The sequence below is a fragment of the Pyrgilauda ruficollis genome, unplaced genomic scaffold, assembly GCF_017590135.1.
Source record: "Pyrgilauda ruficollis isolate IOZ18807 unplaced genomic scaffold, ASM1759013v1 scaffold21, whole genome shotgun sequence".
Classification (NCBI taxonomy): domain Eukaryota; kingdom Metazoa; phylum Chordata; class Aves; order Passeriformes; family Passeridae; genus Pyrgilauda; species Pyrgilauda ruficollis.
Window position 1 is genome coordinate 6,919 of NW_024520318.1, and position 7,417 is coordinate 14,335.

The window sequence follows — 7,417 nt, forward strand, 5'->3', positions numbered from 1 at the left end:
AGCAGCTCATAAAAAGCTATATTAAAAATTGGAAGACCCCTACTTCAATATACAGTTTGTGGTCCTGTCCATCTCCATTTATCATCTTAATACTTAATGGCCACATTCTCCAGCATGACTCTGCAGTGCATAAGAGCACTCTTACTGACTATCTGACATCTCCCAATCCTTTCACCTATCACATATGTTCCAAGTTGCTACCACTGCTGCTGTGTCATTTCTTGCTCTTTTGCTCTTCTTTCACCTCTCATCTGAACCAATGCATAGCTTTGATCTGTCTTAACTCTCCAAGTGCAGTTAAGAAGCAATAAAAAACAGAAGAGCAGTGTATAAATAGTAATTTTTAGGAAAATGCAGTGCTTTTCCCATCGTTTCTATTACTTCAGAACAAAGCTCTGCCATCTCTAATACAAGTAATTACAGAAGGGTGTCATTACAAGTTTACATATAATATTTGAAGACTACCAGTGGCTCCACATATACCTAAGATGTTAGAAAGAAGAAACACATTACTTTAAGTGAACTTAAAAATATTAAATGTTCCAGGGATGAAGAAGATAATGGAACCAAAACATTTTCTACTATGCTATTCATAAAAGAGAGAGGTTTCCTCTTAAAATAAAGAGAGGTTTACTCTTTGCTGTACCCTTTTCTCAATGAAACATTTTTTCTCAGCATGTATTGACATAAATGATTTTGTACTTTATCCAAATGGGCTTCTTGAACATAACCTTTATTGATGTTAAGTGCTTAATAACTACAAGCTAAATGTGATGGTCTCTCAGCTGGAGCATTATACCCATTAAAACTTTAAATAAAACAATTTTCAACTTAAGGACAAAGTGGGATGTTTGTAGTATTTTTTTTTTAAGCAAGAATCATGCCACAAATAATTCTGTAGTATAGCTTTTTTAAAAAGCAAAAAAACCCCAAAACATTTAAAAGAAAAATATTGTCTGGAGATTTCTACTACAAAATTTTTATGCCTTTTATAATAGAGAATACAGCAATGAAATCCAGAAACTTCGTAGCAGTCATCCCTATGTGATTTAAAATATTCAGAACATCCCTTGATAATGGCTATTAGAAGAATATATGGGTTCCCTTAAATAACAAAAAGTATGCCTTAAACTTTTCCTGAAACACTAAAAATTTCATTTTAATCAGGGCTTCTGTGGAAGATACTGGGGAATACAGAATGAGAAAGCTCTGTAGCCTTGACTTAGTGCTAACAAAATGTTAAAGTTAACCACTAAAGTTCACTTCATACCCAAGATGTTATAGTCAGAAGCATTGCAGGGCTTCTAGAAAATTTAAGTAATCATGGAAAATATAAATTCAGCCACAAAAATAGTACTGAAAAACTCTAAGGTTCAAAATGCACTCAAATCCACTTGCTTTGTATCTTAAGTGTCACCCAAAAGAACTATATCAGTGTGAACTGCTATACCAAACTGATCTTCATAGGCAATAGCTGCATCAAAATATAAACAGTCACTAGCAAAATTGTCAGAAAAAAAGCAAACAGAGCTTAGGCCTTCTTACTGTGTCAGTCATGGATTTTAGAACAACCAACCAAGTGTCCTTCCATCCCCAGTTTGTACTATTAAATTTATCTTCCTATGAGCAACTAATGTAAAGAATGCAGGGCATGGGTAATGTGATTGCTGTTGCCCAGCCCAGTGAACAGAACTGCTGCATCTGCATTGTGAACAATCTGGAAGCTGTGGGGAAACATTGATGAAAATCCTGATAAAAGACAATGAAAAAATAACCGGACTGTACAGTGAGAAAAGCATGAGTGTTGTTTCAATGTTTGCACAGGATAAATAATGCTATGGCCTGTATGAACTATGCTGCTGGAAAAATCATCACTGAGCCACACCTGATACACATGGATCAATTAATAAGAGAAGACATTGTCAAAATACTTATGTCCAGCTTCCTAACATAGTCCCAAAATATTTTTAAGAAACCCATTTCATACAGCATATACTGCAAGGCAGCTATATTTGACAGCTATTGTAACTATGAGAGAGTGTAAAACTAAGGCTTAATCTTTTAACATGTGCACATTTTCTTGGAATGATGCACCTGAGACAGCAAACATACCCAGCACAGCCAACATGACAGAGCAAGAAGTTGTTTTCCACAGAATTTCAACAGAAAAACAATTCTTTATCTCTTCTCTAAGTGAAATACTTCTTTCTCTAAGTGAAATTTACAGCACTACAGCACACAATCAGTGGGATTGAGGCACTCCTAAGACTGACTCAGCACTCCTTTAACAGTTCACCAAATACATTTTTTACGCCCAGCCTAAGTATTTTTTAGTACCGTGACAAAACCTCTGTCCTTCAGCACTTTTGACATCAGATTTAGCAGAGAGATGGGATTTCATACCTACAGATCATATTGTGCTATGATGGTTTTGACAACAAGGACTTCTGATCAGCATCTTATATCCTAGTCTAATGGCCTTTTTCTAATGCAAACCCACACATCTTAAGATAAATCTCTGCTTAAAGAAGACCTTACTAACTAACCCTTGAGCACACTTAGGCATTCTTAGGTCAAGAACCCAGGAATCTGTACCTCTAGATTCACATCATTCAGCTCTGATGTCAGTGAGGTCAGGTGCAGAACTTGTTTTACACCACAGATCTATACTGCTGATGTTCTGTAGAGTCCTGAGGAATTAGTGTAATAAAGACCAGCGTTACCCAAACTGATGGGGTCATGCTGAAACAATTTCTTTGAGGTCAATTAAAATGACCCCTCCCAAGCAATGTTGCTGTTGCTTCATGCTAGCAGAAACTGCAAATTCTCTGCCCATTTAATCTGAAAAATTAGACCTATGATCACTTCAGTAAAAAAATAAATGTAGTAATGGTTAAATGCTCAGAGATGGGGAATTAATACTTATGTAGATTTTTGACAGCTATAATTGATGAGCATTATTATTAGTGCATCATCTCTATAGTAATAGTCTAGTCCTACACAAAGCCTCTGGCTTTGTCTAGTTCAAAGAGGAGACTGAGGAGCAACCTCGTTGCTCCCTGCAGGTTCCTGAGGAAGGGGTGTGGAGGGGAAGGTGCTAGGCTCTTCTGCCTGGGAGCTGGGGACAGAATGCCTGAGAATGGCTCAAAGCTTTTCCAGGGGAGATTCAGACTAGACATTATCTGAAAGCATTTCTTTACTAAGAGAGTGGTGAAACACTGGAACCAGCTTCCTAAAAGATGGATGATGCCCCAGGTACGTCGGTGTTAAGAGGCACTTGGATTGTGCCCTTAATAATATACTTTAACAATGTTTCAGCCCTGAAGTGGTAAGGCAATTGAACTAGATGATCAGTGTTGATCCTTTCCAAATGAACTATTCTATTCTAGTCTAGTCTGGTCTAGTCTAGTCCTGATGTTATTACACTTCAGCTAGGGAAGAGGTCAAAGCATCTCAACTTGGCGATACTAAGGTTTTTCAAAAGGGAGTAACTGTATTCACTTAATATTAATCATAAATGCCATTCCCAATATATCACCCTGGTTTTTAAAAAAAATTTAAGTTAATTGCTTGGCCTAGCCTGGAGGAAGTACTAGCTTGAAATTCAACAAAAATCTAGCATTTTTGAACAGAAGCGTTGCTGTAAGTCAGAGCAACTTGGTGGAAGTACTGCCACTGCTTCTTCTCAAATCCCTGATGAAATTTCTCGAGAACTTTGCATCTCCAGGAATTCTATCATCTGCTAGTTTTTTAAGTATTAAAAGTTTTAGCACTTCCTGTAGTAAGGAAGAACATGCATGTTCAGGTGAGATACTAGAATTTTTCTATTTTGAGAGTTTAAAACTCTGGTCTGTGGAGGTAAGAAATTGTAAGAGTTATTGTTTCCTACTGAGGTAGAATACAGCTAGAATTCGGATACATGATTTCAACTTCCCTGTACAAATATAGAGCAAGAGAGTGTTTACTGTTTCAAGTCAAGTGGTAAAGAGAGCAAACAAAGAGAAATACATAGCTGTCCTGCCTGTACTTATCACCATGGCAAATGACGAGTGGAACTGGTAATAAACCCACGCTTTCTGCTCTCAGCCACATGTCCTGGTCAGTAGGTCTTGTGGCCTCCCATCCCAAAAGAATCACTAGAAAAGGAGAGCAGGCAAAGATAAAGCAGAGGGCAAGTTAGAAGAAAAACACAACACACATCTGCCCTATTTAGCGTATTTGCCAAAGGAAAGGAGGCTCATAAATCAGTTGTACATGGTGTTCCTCAGTGATACTTAACCTTTTCATTAAGCATAGGAAAGCAGTGGGAGCTCTCAGCATCAGAACTTTTTAAGAGTCTTGTAAAGAGAGGTGAGAGAGGTTACTATTGCTCCAATGCACCAGTTTTCTTTTTAATAGATGCCAAGTTAATCATTCAACCAGGAGAACAGCTTCTACGGTAACTTGCTTGCATTGCTGATCACTGAGAATCCACCCAAAAGACAATACAAGAGCAACTGAGATCTACTCACTTCCCTGCTTAGAGGAATGTTAATTTTTTTGTGCTAGCTAGAAGAAATTACAAGAATTCCTCAATCCACTAAACCTCTGTTCACTGAAATGCATAAATAACATGAACCAAACAAATTACAGAGCCTAGCTTTTTAGAAAACTATCACATTTATCTAGCAGGTGATTTTTTTTATTTTTTTTTTTTAAGAAAACAAGGCCAGAACTATAATTGGCCCTGGGATGGGCAAAGAGAATATGGGAAGGCAGAATGTGAAAAGCTGAAGTAAGTTAGAGTGACAACATAATATTTTGATTATTCAAATAGAAATGTGAAAGCCTTTTCAGTCCTATTGGAGAAAGTTACATTACATTGAAATCGTAGCAAATTTGTGCCACACTTTATATTTTATGCAGAGTACTGTAAGTACTCAATAACTGTTCAGTCTAACTTCACAGTAAGGTCAAAGTGAGAAGGGCTTCAAAAAGAGGAGGGCATGACCCAGAACAGTTTTTGTCATCAGGGAAGTTTGTGACAACCTCAGGGCAAGAGAGAGATGGCTGGGCAAAAATGAAATCAAATCTCTCAATACCGTGTTGAATTGGGCTACATTCTTTTCACCTATCCACACACCTCACACCATTGAGGCCTCTTTCCTAACCAGACAGATAACCATTTCGATGTTGTAAAAACTGAATTCTAACACTTTAAACTTGGACTGGATATGTCAAATTGATTCTTCTGGGTTGTTTTTTAAAATTTTTCCCCCTGGATTTTGCAGAGGCAGAAATAATGTTTAATTCTGAAACTGTCTCTACAATGTTTTATTAACTTAATGGTTGGACTAATTGTGCATGTTTGCAAAATTATAATTGTAATCTATCTAAGTGGCTAATCATGTACTTTAGAAGTTTACACTAAACAGTCCTGTTACAGGGATTGCAGTTTCTGTTAATGCTATGTAAATCCTAACTATATTTCAAAGCTACTCCTTAGTACTTGGTTTTGAAATGCCTTTTTAATTACACTATAAACAAGTTCCTATTAAAATAACACTATTAGTCATTAAAAATAGGACATTCTATAATGTATAAGGGTAATTGGACTTCTGTGACATGCATGGTGATCGAATTTTTTAATTGCATGGTGACAGGATCGTTTTCCATAGGGCTTTCACCTTGTTCAGTGTGCCAGTATTCACTTAATGAGCTGCTATGCAGCACTTAGTCCATTCTTTCTGAATGCTGTCTCTTAATCCAGCAAAATCTATTCCTTCTCCCTCCTCACTAGGTTTTTATCAAGTCTTATTGTGTGCTGACAAGTAACAGTTTCCCTGGTTAGTTCCCATCCTCATATGTTACTTATCTTTTACCTACTCTTAAATTTATTCCCTTCCATAGAAACTGAGGCCTGGCTGTTTTTTTTTGCTCAGCCTAACCTAGGCATAGATGCATTCCTATCCTAGTTATCATCTCAGAAGAGCTTTTCCTGAGCATTCTTCTCTTTTCTGTGAGCTTTTTTCCATCTATCTTCATGATCTTTTCTTCCATTTGTACTGGAAGCCAATGAGATACCTGTTTCTCAGGTTCTTCCTGTGACTTTTCCCTTCAGGTTATAGAGAAAGAAGTATAAACAGTCAGTAAAAAGGCACAGATGTACATGCAATCAAGTCACTCAAGGGAAGCATAGAATTTACAGCCTGTTCAACCATGAACATTGGAAAAATCACAAAAGTGCATGTGCAAACAAGTGCATGTGCATAGGGGTGGATGCTGCACTTCTCTGTCACACTATCAAGCTGAACACTGGCAATCCTAGGGATTTTTTTTTTTTTCTGATTGTTTAATGTAGAAACCAGAAGGAATTATACTCTTTTGCTCCACGCTAACATAACACAAAGGAAGCAAGGGAAGGGGGAAGGGCAGTCATCAACAGTGGCTATGCTATTGTTTTCTCTTCAAAAACTTGGCAAAGCAACAAGCTAGACACAGCTGAAATGTGCTGGCTAAAAACTTCTCAAAACTTTCATCTGAGACAGACACAAACCATGCCTAATACCATCATAGGGAAAGTTTGTCAAAGCCACAGATACCTGAAAAAAGGGTTGCATTAAAAAAAAAAAAAAAAAAAAAAGTAATCCCTATATACGTACAACATTACCAGCATTGCCTTCAATTCTGATTCACATGCTTTTATGCATATGATGCTAATGCATGAATTGGAAATTAATGGTATGCTCTAAATGCGTATTTTGGTTTGGGGTTGTAATTCTGTGGTTGGTCAAGGAACACTTCCTTGATTTTGGTATTTTTAGAAGTGAGTAATTTGATTTCGAAATAGGTCTACAAAAATTGTCTCAGCTCAAAAATGATCTCCCATACTGGGGAAGTTAGGAGTTGGAGTACTCTTTGTTCATGAGCTTGCATTTGAGTTTTATTTTTTAAATCCGTTCATGGCTCATTTGCCATTTCAAGTCAGAAAGAAATCCCCTTCCTAACGGTCTTCCCTCCATTTATTGTGATCAAAAAGCGGTTATATTTCATTGTCTTGAGGAAGGTAACGGATCACAGGAAAGGATCTGGGCCTCCTGGGGGACACGAAATTAAGCACAAGCCAAAAATGTGCCCTTGCTGAAAAGGTGAATGCTATCCTGGGCTGCACGAGGCAGATGGAGGGAGGGGACCCCTGCCCTCTGCTCAGCGCTGCTGAGGCCACACCTGCAGGGCTGTGCTGAGTTCTGGGCTCCCCAGTATGGAAGACATAAACACACTGGAGAGAGGGCAACAAAGGGCAACAAGGATGATGAAGGGACAAGAAAGCATCTCTCCTAGGAGGAACGGCTGAGGGAGCTGGGACCGTTCAGCCTCGGAGAAGAGGCAGCTCGGCGGATCCCATACACCTGTACTAACGCCTGCAGGGAGAGTGCCA